We start from the raw sequence: 13,448 nt of genomic DNA on the forward strand, positions 1-13,448 counted from the left end.
GGAAGAAAGACAGCATTTTCAACAAATGGTGCTGGCACAACTGGCTGTTATCATGTAGAAGAATGCGAATTGATCCATTCCTATCTCCTTGTACTAAGGTCAAATCTAAATGGATCAAGGAACTTCACATAAAACCAGAGACACTGAAACTTATAGAGGAGAAAGTAGGGAAAAGCCTCGAAGATATGGGTACAGGGGGAAAATTCCTGAATAGAACAGCAATGGCTTGTGCTGTAAGATCGAGAATCTATAAATGGGACCTCATGAAACTGCAAAGCTTCTGCAACCAAAAGACACCATCAATAAGACAAAAAGGCCACCAACAGACTGGGAAAGGATGTTTACCTATCCTAAATCAGATAGGGGACTGGACTAATATCCAATATATATATAAAGAACTCAAGAAGGTGGACTCCAGGAAATCAAATAACCCCATTAAAAATGGGGCTCAGAGCTAAACAAAGAATTTTCACCTGAGGAATACCGAATGGCTGAGACGCACCTGAAAAAATGTTCAACATCCTTAATCATCAGGGAAATGCAAATCAAAACAACCCTGAGATTCCATCTCATACCAGTCAGAATGGCTAAGATCAAAAATTCAGGTGACAGCAGATGCTGGCGAGGATGTGGACAAAGAGGAACACTCCTCCATTGTTGGTGGGATTGCAAGCTTGTACAACCACTCTGGAAATCAGTCTGGCAGTTCCTCAGAAAATTGGACATAGTACTACAGGAGGATCCCACAATACCTCTCCTGGGCATATATCCAGAAGATGTTCCAACCGGTAAGAAGGACACATGCTCCACTATGTTCATAGCAGCCTTATTTATAATAGCCAGAAGCTGGAAAGAACCCAGATGCCCCTCAACAGAGGAATGGATACAAAAAATGTGGTACATTTACACAATGGAGTACTACTCAGCTATTAAAAAGAATGAATTTATGATATTCCTAGGCAAATAGTTGGACCTGGTGGGCATCATCCTGAGTGAGGTAACACAATCACAAAAGAACTCAAATGATATGTACTCACTGATAAGTGGATATTAGCCCAGAAACTTAGTATACCCGAGATATAAGATACAATTTGCAAAACACATGAAACTGAAGAAGAATGAAGACCAAACTGTGGACACTTTGCCCCTTCTTAGTATTGGAAACAATCACCCACGGAAGGAGTTACAGAGACAAAGTTTGGAGCTGAGACAAAAGGGTGGACCATCTAGAGATTGCCATATCCAGGGATCCATCCCATAATTACCCTCCAAACGATGACACCATTGCATACACTAGCAAGATTTTGCTGAAAGGACCCTGATATAGCTGTCTCTTGTGAGACTAGGCCGGGACCTAGCAAACACAGAAGTGGATGCTCACAGTCAGCTATTGGATGGATCACAGGGCCCCCAATGGAGGAGCTAGAGAAAGTATCCAAGGAGCTAAAGAGATCTACAACCCTGTAGGTGCAACAATATTATGAACTAACCAGGACCCCGGAGCTCTTGACTCTAGCTGCATATGGATCAAAAGATGGCCTAGTCGGCCATCACTGGAAAGAGAGGCCCATTGGACATGCAAACTTTATATGCCCCAGTACAGGGGAACGCCAGGGCAAAAAATGGGAATGGGTGGGTAGCGAAGTGGGGGGGAGGGTATGGGGGACTTTTGGGATAGCATTGGAAATGTAATTGAGGAAAATATGTAATAAAAATTAAAAAAAAAAAGAAGCAAACTCCAACAACCCTAAGGAGGAGGACCTTGAACACTGAACAAAGTTATTCACCAGCATATGACAGACACCATTGTGCCATCCACACAGTAGAGCACAGCACAACTGCATAAAAAATGCAGGAAAGATCACCACAAACAAAACTGGGTAGATGGGTGGCCTTCAGAATATTTGTCAAGTGAATCACACAAGCACACATGCAGATAAATGCACACTCACACACACACACACTCACACACACACAAGATGAGAATTGAATAATACCTCATGATATCAAAAAGTAAGAAAGTGCTCAACGGGGGGGGGGGAGAGAGGGACAGTATGAAAGATACTTTTTCAGTAAAAACAATTACTTATTGATAAATAATAATTATAAATAGTGATAATAGTCCCTATTTACTGAGTACTTGCCTGAGGTTTTTAGGCAATGCCTCATTTAACCTGTTTCCTCTTCTTTTTTCCTATTAATTTCTTTATTTTATATCCTGACTGAAGCTCCTCTCCTCCCAGTCCTCCCCTCACACAGACCCTCCAACCCCTCTCCCCTTCTCCTCTGAAAAGGGGGAGCCTCCCCATCCCAACCCACCCTGGCACATCAAATTTAGGCACATCCTCTCCTACTGAGGCAAGAGAAGGCAGCTCGGTAAGGGCAACAGGATTCACAGGCTGACAACAGAGACAGGGACAGCTCCTGCTCCAGTTGTTGGGGGACCCTCATGAAGACCAAGCTGCACATTTGCTACATATGTGCAGGGCCTAGGTTCATCCTATACTTGCTCTTTGGTTGGTGGTTTATCTGGGAGCCCCCAAGGGTCCAGGTTAGTTGACTCTGTTCGTCTTCCTGTGGAGTCTCTATCTTTTTCAGGTCCTTTAACCCTTACCCCAACTCTTCCACAAGACTCCCAAGTTCCATCTAAGGTTTGGCTGTGGGTCTCTGCCTCTGCTTCCATGGACTTCTGGGTGGAGTTCTCAGAGGACAGTAATGCTAGGCTCCTGTCTACAATGATAACAGAGTATCATTAATAGTGTCAGGGATTGGTTCTTGCCCATGGGATGGATCTCAAACTGAGCCAGTCATTGGTTGGTCATTTTCCTCAGTTTCTGTGACATTTGTCCCTGCAATTTTTGTAGGCAGGACACATTTTGAGTGGAAGTTTTTGGGGATGGGATGGGTGTCCTTATCCCTTCGTTGGGAGTCTGTTTGGATGTAGCCACTTCAGGCTCCACATCCCCCACTGCTAAAGAGTCTCGGCTAGAGTTACCCTCATAGACTCCTTTTTTCACATAGCACTAGCAGGCTATTACAGAGTAGGAAATGGAGACAGGGTCAACTGTTCATTCCCAAGTCTCAAGCAGCAATGCCTTCCCACTCAGTCTCTGTGTGGACCTCATTCCCTGATGCCTGCCTCTTTGGGAGCTCCTTACTGCCTTTGTGGCTGCCCGTGCAGCAGGATCATCTCTGTCAGAAGGGCAACATGTAGTTTCTAACTCAATGCCCTGGTGGATTCTGTTTCTTTGTATTTGCATCTGGTGCTGTGTACATCCTAGAATTCAGTTCATTTAACATCTTTTTCAAAGATGAACACAATGAAAGAAGAGAACACGATGGAAAAAAAAAATGTTTCTATGATTCCACCCAAAGATTTCAAGACCTGGAAAAGATTGTCTTTTTAGCAGAGGCTTAATTTCAAAGTTTTACTCTTGTTGACCTTGGTTGCTCCCCATACTTAGTAGTAGGAAAGAGCTAAGGAGTCCCTGAAATGCAGAATCCACAGGAACTAAGTGTTCTCATCACCCTCGGAGCCCGTGGTGACCCCAGAAAGGAAACTGTAGTCTTCACATATGTTAACTCTAAGCTAGGGATTCCCAACCTTCCTAGTGCTGTGACTCTTTAATACAGTTCCTCATACTGTGGTGACCCCAACCACAGAATTATCTTTGTTGCTACTTCATAATTGTAATTTTGCTACTGTTATGAATAATAATGTAATTTTTTTTTTAGATAGAAGTTTGCCAAAGGGATCAAAACTCACAGATAGAGAAGCATTGTGCTTCTTTTATCACAATGGTAAAATCCTCCCTCCCTTCCTCTGCCACTCTCGAGATACCAACTTGTAAAAGAGAGGTCAGGTGATGATGTCAAGGGTCAATCTTAATTGACAGCTTGTGGAGAAGAAAAGTCAAGGTTGAAAAATATTCAGAGTTAAGCAAAATGTGTCACTAGGCAGCCAAGTGAGAGACATCGCAGGAAAAAATGGAGTGCTTGGGCAACTACCTGGAAGCCTTCCTCTGTCAGTTTCCTCTACTCCCAAATTTTCTTGTAAAACAAATATTACCACTCACTCATAAATGGTGTGCCAGGCCCATAGCTCTCTGCTTCAGTGAGCGGCTGGCTGCCTCCCAGTTCCAACTACTGTGGATTTTTCAAGAGAAAAAAAACAGTACTCTAAACTGTAGAGTTCTGCCAAGGCTTCCTTAGTGACCAGTGACCATGGAGAAATATTTAAGATGCTAATATTGGCTTTTATTTCTCAGGCCATTCAGCCTTAAATCCCCAGGAGCAGAAAAATCATAAAAAATTGTGACTAATTGTGCATATTTCATACATAATATTGCCCTTCAAATAGCTGTAGGTATAACAAAGTCTAGACCTGGAAAATAGGCTGTTTATTTAAGACCTGCATTGCTATGGATTTAATTTTGGGAACCTGCAAAGAAATACTAGGCTGCCTCAATCTATTCTGAACCAGAGAATATAAACTCCTTAATGAGATAGAACTTCCATACACAATACATCTATGGAACAACGGTACATGGAAAAGTTATCATAAATCCAAATCCCAGTGAAGATACTCAGACAGGCAAGAATGACTCAGAAAACCAAGAGAGAGGCATTCATGGAACAGAATCCCAATCAAGGACCATGTGATTGTGCATCCCTCAAGTCCTGAAATTGCCCATGGGTCTGCTCCACAAAGTATAACCAGAATGGGAAGTGCAAATTACTCAAAGCACCCGAGGCACATCATTCTTCCTGGAATGTACTGGCCAGCTCAAGGGAAGAGTTGAGGTGAAGCGGGGGAACACCCTCATCTGTCTTCCACTCCTCAGGGAAACCCATTCTAAGGGAAATTGATGTCAATCATGCAGACGTGTGAGAAATTTGACTTCTGTCCGTCACCTTTATGCTTAATTCAAAGTAGAGAACCTCTAGATTGTTTCTCAGCACAGAGTCCTAGGAGTAAAGTTAGCTTCTCTAGATTCCGCAGTCTGTGTTTCAAACTAGTGTACTCTCCAAAACTGTTCATAAGGTGTGAATGATGTTGTTGACTGAGACAGCTGAGCTTGCATGAGCTTTGCTTAACATGTATGTCAATCAGATCCTGAACTTAGAATAGTCATCAGAATTGCTAACTTATGTGCCTCTAGGGGATCTTAAGTAAGTGAGCTTGGTCCTCTTTGAAATATAGCACTAAGAGGTGGCTGGGGAGGGGGTGGGAAGAGACACTTTAAGTGGAAGGTTCCACTGAGTGTGCCAGAGGGGAGGGAGAGAGAAGGCCTTCACCAAGGATCTCAGTGCCACAGCCCTTTTAAAGGAAGGCCTTCTTTAAAGGTCGTCAGTGAAACAGGTCTCTTAGATGATCTTACCTTGTGTGCATACCTTTATTCAGGATGGGCTTGCACACATACACTTTATTCAGGGTGAACCAGGTATATATGGATGTTGGAGAGTGGGAAGGAGTTTTCAGGGTAAATGAAGTTCTGTGAATGCCTCATTTGTATGGAGAGTCATTCCAGGAATCCCATGTATTTGCTGGGCAGGTTCTTTTGGGTAGAGGAGGAAGTCTGTAGGTCTGCCAAGGACTACTCAATCTTACCCCCAGGTAGAGCATGTGGGGAGTCAGGATTCCCAGATAAGGTCAGAGAAGGGGACAGCCTGTTGGTAAAGGGAGTCCTCCATTTTATGCTGAGCTCAGATGACCTATGTGGCCATGGTAGACTTCAACCTTAATTAGGGGGGTTTTCCCATAGATGACCTGTTAATACAATAATAGATGAGACCATTCAAAAACTGCTTTTCTATAAATACAAAGGTAAGGTATATATTCCTGCAAGGGACAGTTTTATTTTGTCTTGTAATTTGAGTTTCTCCAAAGGGCTTCCATGATGTATAAATTTGGATAGTTCCTAAATCCCTGAGATGATTGAAAGTATAGTTCAAACATACACATACACACACACACAGAGAGAGAGAGAGACAGAGAGAGAGAGAGAGACAGAGAGAGAGAGACAGAGAGAGAGAGAGACAGACAGAGAGAGAGACAGAGAGAGATGCAGTAATCTAGGGTCACATCACTGTCTTATTAAAAAGAAGTTAACCCAAGACTAACCTCAATCTAACAGAAAGGAATTTCAGCTTGGAACATCACCTCAAGCTCTCAGGGCACAAGGGCACTTAACTATGGGGGGATCCATCACTGATTCCCAGAAAAAGCTAATCCAAAAATCTCAGAGCTGAGGGAGAATGAAATGCTGTGTGGTCCCTTCCCTGACCTTCACAAAGAACCATGAGCTAAAACAAATGAAAGTAATTTCATTTTTCAAATTCTGTGGAGCAGGTTCTCTAATTTTTTTTGTAGCCTATTTATCTTTCACAAAGTGGAGTTCTTTCTGTCGATCCTAACTCCTCCAGACTTAAACACATTTAATCTCTTACATGTAAAAATTTAGTATTTTAAAAAGTTATTAAATGTTCCTTCACCTTCCTTCTCCAGTACTTTTGACCTTCCCACAAGAGTTGTTCTTAAGTTAGATTCATACATCATCCTCACTGTGTTCCTCTGAATTCCTTCCAGCACTTTGTGATTTGGCTGTTATTGTTTTGATCAGAATATGCTTGGACACTAGAGAGATGACTAGACCCCCCCTCAAGTGACTGGTAGATGTCCCTAAAATTCTATACAGCCCATATCTTATGTGTTAGTCAATAATAAATCGCCTGAAAAGAAGGACCATACAGTTGATCCTGGGGTGAAATTATAACATTAATACACAATGGCCCAGATTTAACAATTTTTGTGGGGAATAGGATTAGCCAGATCTTCAAGAGCATCATCTGACTAGATCACACATCAAAATAAACGTGGCTACATTGAACAGGAGTTTTGATCCTTTAGGACAGCTTGATGACAGACTGGCAGGGAGTCATACCAGGACAGAGCCAGCTGCAACTTCTAGAGAGGATGGGTGGATCAGGTTACTCTGATCATGTTGGTCCCTTGCTGTGTGAAGGCCACAGCACCCTGAGCTCCTCCTGTCACTGAATATCTGAGTCATTTCCCACAGACTCTGCTCTCCATGCCACCTACTTACAGGAAACAAATGTTCTATTCAAACCAATGCAGCATTCTGCTCCCCGTAAGTTCATTTATCATAGAAATGTAATAAGTTGGCATTCTGTTAACAGCAAATATGTGTCACTAGCTCAGATTTGCCCACTTCTAACTTCAATGACCAAGTTCTGAGTCAACATGACAGAGTTAGACTTTGGAGAGAGATGAGTATGCTCCAAGGATCCCTTCCTTCTGGAATGATCTATTCAGGTTATAGCTCTTTCTATAAATACACATCAAGAGAGATGAGTGTCATTGGGTGACTCTTAAGGAGTCCAGAAGATTCTTTTTCCCTTTAAAACAATTAGTTTCTTTTAAAAACATGTGGGGTGTGGGAAGAGATTATATGTAGAGAGAGCAGAGAAGAGAAATGGGAGACCTTGTGGAAGGAGGGGCTATCTCTAGGAAGCATCAGTTATTAGGATGTGGGGAGGCCCTAGAGGGTTTATGGGGGTGACTCTAGCTGAGACTCCTAGCCACGGATATCATGGAGCCTGAAGTAGCTAACTCCTGTAGCCAGACAGGGCATCCAGTGGAGGGATCAACCCAACCACAAAACCTTCCACCCAAAATGTGCTCTGCCTATAAGATGCACAGGGACAAAAATGGAGCAGAGACGGAGGGAATGGCCAGCTAATGACTGGCCCAACTTGAGATCCATCCCACTGGCAAGAACCAATTCCTGACACTATTAATGATACTCCGTTATACTTGCAGACAAAAACCTAGCATAACTGTCCTCTGAGAGGTTCCACCCAGCAACCAATGGAAACAGATGCAGAGACACTCAGGGAGTCTTACCAAAGAGCTGGGAGAAGGACTGACAGACCCAAAGAGGATAGGAACTCCACAGGAAGACAAAGAGTCAACTAATCTGGACCCTTGGGGGCTCCCAGAGACTGAATCACCAACCAAAGGGTGAGCACAGGATGGACCTAGGCCTCCTGAACATATCTAGCAGATGAGCAGCTCCAACTCCGTCTACCATCCCCAGATACTCTCACAAGCTAGCTCTTCTTCATTTGTGTCCCTAACAATTGGAGCAGGGGATGTCCCTGATCCTGTTGGCTGCCTGCCTGTAGACTCAGTGCCCTTAACTGGGCTACCTTTTCTCACCTCAGTGGGAGAGTATGCACCAAGTTCAGCAGCAACTCCATGTATGGGGGGAGGGGGGCATAGGAGGTGTTGGGGGAGTGACACCCAGAGGGGAGATTTTCTTTCTCTGATATTGGGTTGTAAAGTGAATAAATAAATGCACTAAAAACCATACTTCCCTCTTGCACCTTCATTTTTATCCACTCAAGTTTGTATGCCACCCAGGTAATTGTACTTCCTGAAAAGCTTCTGACTCATAGCAGTTAGTTTTCCATTCTAATTCACCTACCTGCTGCTCAGTCATTTGCTTTACCATGCAGCTTTTGTCATGGGGAATTGAATGAATGAGGCTGCTTACATCTCCCATCAACTGGCAACATAGAACCTGGGGGCAGGTCAAAGATGGATTTGTTCTTTGATATAAGTAACAGACTCTCTTTGGCTGCATGGTTTCTGTGCAGCGTAGAATCACCGGTCCTCTTGTTAATGATGCTAGGGAAACTATCGTGAGTGCGGCAAAGTTAGAGCTAACTTGTGAGAGTATCTGGGGCGTGGGGATGGTAGACACAGTTGGAGTTATGATTCTTGAGGATAGCCATGAGACCCAAATGCTTTTTAGAGTGCCAGCTAGTAGCAAGCTTTGCCAGAGAGACTTATGAACGAACATCAGCAGTTTCCTAATTAACCTTTGAGAAGATTTCAGGGCCAGGTGACCACCTCCTCAGCCTCCCAGCTCTGGTTCAGTCCCTTCCCTTGGGACAGGACTCTTCTCAGAGGATCAGAGGCTTTAACTTTTACAGTTAGCCCTCTAGTGCCATGATAGTTGCCCAATTGCCGTCAAACTCTGCCTGATTCAGATGTCAGATGATGACACAGATGTCTTTCAGTTTCCTGATGAATTTGACAAGTGACACATTTAAACATCTATCCAAGTCCGGAAAGCTTATATCTACTGGGTTTTTTGTTTGTTTGTTTTGTTTTTTCCATTTTAACGAAGCCAGATAGATAGTTTGCTATAGGTTAAATTAATTAAAAGAAGTTGTCCTTTGAAAATCAATCATGACAATATCCTATATTTCAGGCTTCTTTGGGTTGCTGATGAACCAATTTTTAGATAATTTTGGTCAATATGTGAGTCATATTTAATGAGTTAATGTTTCTATTTTTAGTAGCTTTGTTCTATTCCACAACTGAATATGACATACTTTACCTCATAGTTTAAACTCTTGAGGGAGGGTAAACATCACATCTATTGGTTACTCTGTTGATGCTTATTGGAGTAAAGGGAAATGATTCTCTTTATTAAACTTTATGTTTCCTTCTTTGCATGAGGAAATAGAGATAATCAGCAAGTAAAATATTAGTCTGCAACATGTATCTGATTTCCAAATATCCACTATCGGTACATCCCTAGCAAGGTCATTAACTAACCATCTCTGAAGATTAAAAATGAACAAACCATTGGCCAGTATCGTGTGCATTGAACAAGATCACCCTAAGTGAAATGCTGTCAATCATGGGTGAAATGCAGAGGGATTCACCAAAATGTCTTTAGTGTGTCAAACAGGAAGACTTTCTCAAGGTGTGGAGCTGGACAAAGACTACTTCTCCACGCTCTCAAGGGGTCCATAACAAGTGCAGGCAGTGGACATAACTTGGTGGCCTTTGCCTCACTCGGGGCCTCCTGAGCTTCATTTGCAAGAAAAATCTGGAAAGATTTGCTGAGCCTTCCTAGCCATCCACACGCTTCTACCCATGACATCTCTGTTGTATCTGAGAACCAAAGGAAATCAGTTTTTCAGCAGCTCCATCAGACACAATGATTTTCAGTTAAAACTATGGCATGAGGTGAAAGTAATGATTTGGAAAAAACATTCAGTGAAAACTGTCTGCCCTCATCTTTATGTACAATTTTTTTTTGTATTTTTGTTGCCAGAAATAGATAGGATAGTAACAGGGAGGAGCATGGGGGCTGCTTTCTCACCACTCTGAATTTACTCAAGATAAACTTTTAAATAAGAGTTTGTTCCAATAATGAATGGTTTCTAGACTTTCTGCTTTGAGTCTCAGCTTTGACGATTTTTAAAAACCTTATAACATGAAATGACAGAACTAGGGTAACCAGAATTCTCTTACAGTCATCATCCAAACTCTATAAATTACGCACAGCCACACAATATGGTACAAACAAAAAGTCACAAAAGATGGCTGACATATATTCCAGAGATATTGACCTATAGCAAACTCATTCGTAAAACAAATTCATATGACAGAGTTACCGGTGCCAGGGTTCAACATCCTATCTGGAAATTCTCTGAATTAGCCTCTGTGAATAGCCATGCTTTTGAAAAGGAGTTATTTGAAGCATATACATATTGAAATGAGACAGTGACCGTTTTATTTATTTAGATTTTAAACCATTTTTTTTAAATGGGGAGGGATCCTATTTTTCTACTGACAGCATTTTGAATTGTGATAACTGGTTTTTAGTATTACCTTTACCATGCCTCTAGGTAATATGTAAATGATTTGCCATAACTGAGGTAGGCCAATCCTATTTTCCCATATCTGGTTTCTATCTTCTCCAATTCTATGTAGTTGGACCACAGTCTTAGTAGAGTCAAACCCTTTTTACATCAATTTGAACATCCCCTCTACTTTCAGTCACAGACTATGAAAAGCTACTCTCTCTCTCCATAGATAGCGACTGCATCAGTTTCGTTCACGCTGGACACGTATATGTTCTTTTGCTAGTAATACCTCAGAACAGAGCTTCAATGACTTCAGTTCAACAAGACTTCATATTTACTTATTCTTTTTAATTTTACATTTAGGGTGTCCTGGCTCTATCTCAGTCATATCTCCTACTTAAATCAGTCCCAGAAGTCTCTTCTTTTCCATGATTTTGCCAGCCCTAGTATTTAAAGGTTCAGGCCTCCATTGTACCTTCTTGCTCAGAGCATTGTACACTTCCTTTCCAAAGAAAGATAAAGCTCTCACACCTGCTTCTTTTCTTGCCTGTCCTCAAAAACCCTGCCATCAAAAACCCAAACAGTTGGTATTATTTATTCTCTGTAATTTCTTTATAACCCCTAGAGACTGATGAGAAATCACTAAGTATAATCTTTAAGCACAATTTCCTACTTTTCCTGGTATTTTTAGGCTATTGTTTTGTCTTTATAAAAATCTACTCTCCTGAATCTAGACTTTGCACTCTTTGTTTCTGGCTGGGAAAAATAATTTGAAATCTCTTGTTATCTAAGTCTCTTTATGAGTGGAAATAGTTAGCAATAAAAACATTTCTGTGTATCAAATGCTAATTTCAACCAAGTCTAGGCAGTCTATGGTTTATATACACATGAGTTGTGGTCCATTGTTTCACCACCTAGTGTATAAACATTTATAATATAAATATATTCTTTTGACTTCAAATGTGTCAAAAGTCTATGGTAAGTGTTGGGGAGACTTAGGGATGAACAAGGCAAGAGATGGCTGCTGGCCTCACAGAACTGGCAATCTACAAGAAACTTTAATTTACTTTTTAAATCTCAGTCCTAGAATTACTCAGCTTGTACAGTGATCCGAGGACACATATGTGGGGAAATCCATAAGAGTGTACAGCTAAGGACTTCATTGCCTAAAGTGCATTCAGTCAGAGCACAGAGTTGTGTGTGCTGGTGGATACCTGCAATCCCAGCAGCTCAGGAGGCAGAGGAAGGAAGATCCCAAATTCAAGGCCTGCTTGGACTACACAGTAAGCTCCAAGCTAGCTCAGGGAATTCAGCAAAGTTCTGTCCTAAAAATAAGATATAGGGCTAGAGACGTACCTCTGTGGTTGAGTGTTTGCCTGACACACAAAACCTTCAGTTTATTCTCCAGTACAGAGACAAAACACAGGCAACACAATGGTTAAAAGAGCACATGGTACTGAGTCAAATCCTGGCCCTCCACAGTGGGTGACAATGGATTGAGACCTAATCGATTTCTCTGTGTCTTATTTTCCTCTCAAATAGGGTAAAGGAAATGTACGTGTCAGTGAGTAATTGTTAGGACTGAGTAAGATCTAAAGAGCTGGGAACCAGTGCCTAGCGCACAGGAAATGAAGAAAACTCAGTCATCATTGATTTGTGGTTTTCTATTAAGACTATTTCGACAAACAACCCATCTGATGCTAAATATTTTAAAGGAAACATAGGTTCATTGTATCTTTAAAGGACCAAATCAGCATACCCCTCAGAGCTGTCTGTTCACAAATATATCACTTGAGATCCGGAAGTACCCATGCAATGATTTCAAATAAACAGGCTCAGCTACCAAGGTATTGGCAGGGTGAGAGAGGAGGGAGAAGTATCCCAAGCTAAAGAATCTGGGGCTTGCTGTTTGCACCCATTCCTCTGAGGTTGGAGATAGCCTTCCAGGACTTTAGCCATGTGACCTGTGCTGCACCTGCCTAAGAAGCATCCGTGGCCCAAGAAGGGTGACCATGTTGAGGTGCTGTCAAGGAGCCTGTCATCCTCCACCATCCTCAGAAGCTAGCCAAAGCAGCCAGTCCCTGCTTCCTCCTTTGCAGGACTTGTGGGGAGACAGCTGAATATAGCCCCAGTAGTACAGAGCAAAATAGAGAAGAGCAGCAGGAAGCTGAGAGACAAAAGGTCAGCCTCGTAGAAATAACACATGTCAGATGACACGTGTCAAAGGAGAGATGGCGGTCATCAAGATAACTTAATCCAACTTCAAGTTGGAAGACACAATGCAAATATTCTTTCTTGCCCGCTTTTTAATGCTTCAAGAATTGATTTTGTTTCAGCTGTGTTTCATTTGTTCATCCTGACACCCAAATTCTGCTCCAGAGCTTTCTAGAGGTTTCTATTATGTGTGTTGCCAAAGCAAGAACATTTTAAGCCATGATTTTTTTTTTAAAAAAAGGTGGTCAAGAAAGTGTTTTACAACACGGAGATTCTGACCTTTGGAGAAATGGAAAGTTCTCTTGTAGCTCCCGATGACCAGTGCCGTTATTGTGGTGATATGTTCCCTCAGATGCTTCTGGGTCAGCAAGCAGAGTCTGGAGCTTCAGAATAGCATCTTCAGCAAATGCAAGTCAGGCGAAGAAACTGGTAATGACTAATGATTACTGTCCACGTGGCAGAAGTGTGACCCGTGACCAGACATTGCCTCATTACATTGTCTGGACAGAAGAGAAGTCCCAGCTTCTACCTACTTCTTTGTT

Source organism: Mus caroli, unplaced genomic scaffold (assembly GCF_978045245.1).
Source record: "Mus caroli unplaced genomic scaffold, Mus_caroli_1 scaffold_11, whole genome shotgun sequence".
Taxonomy (NCBI): domain Eukaryota; kingdom Metazoa; phylum Chordata; class Mammalia; order Rodentia; family Muridae; genus Mus; species Mus caroli.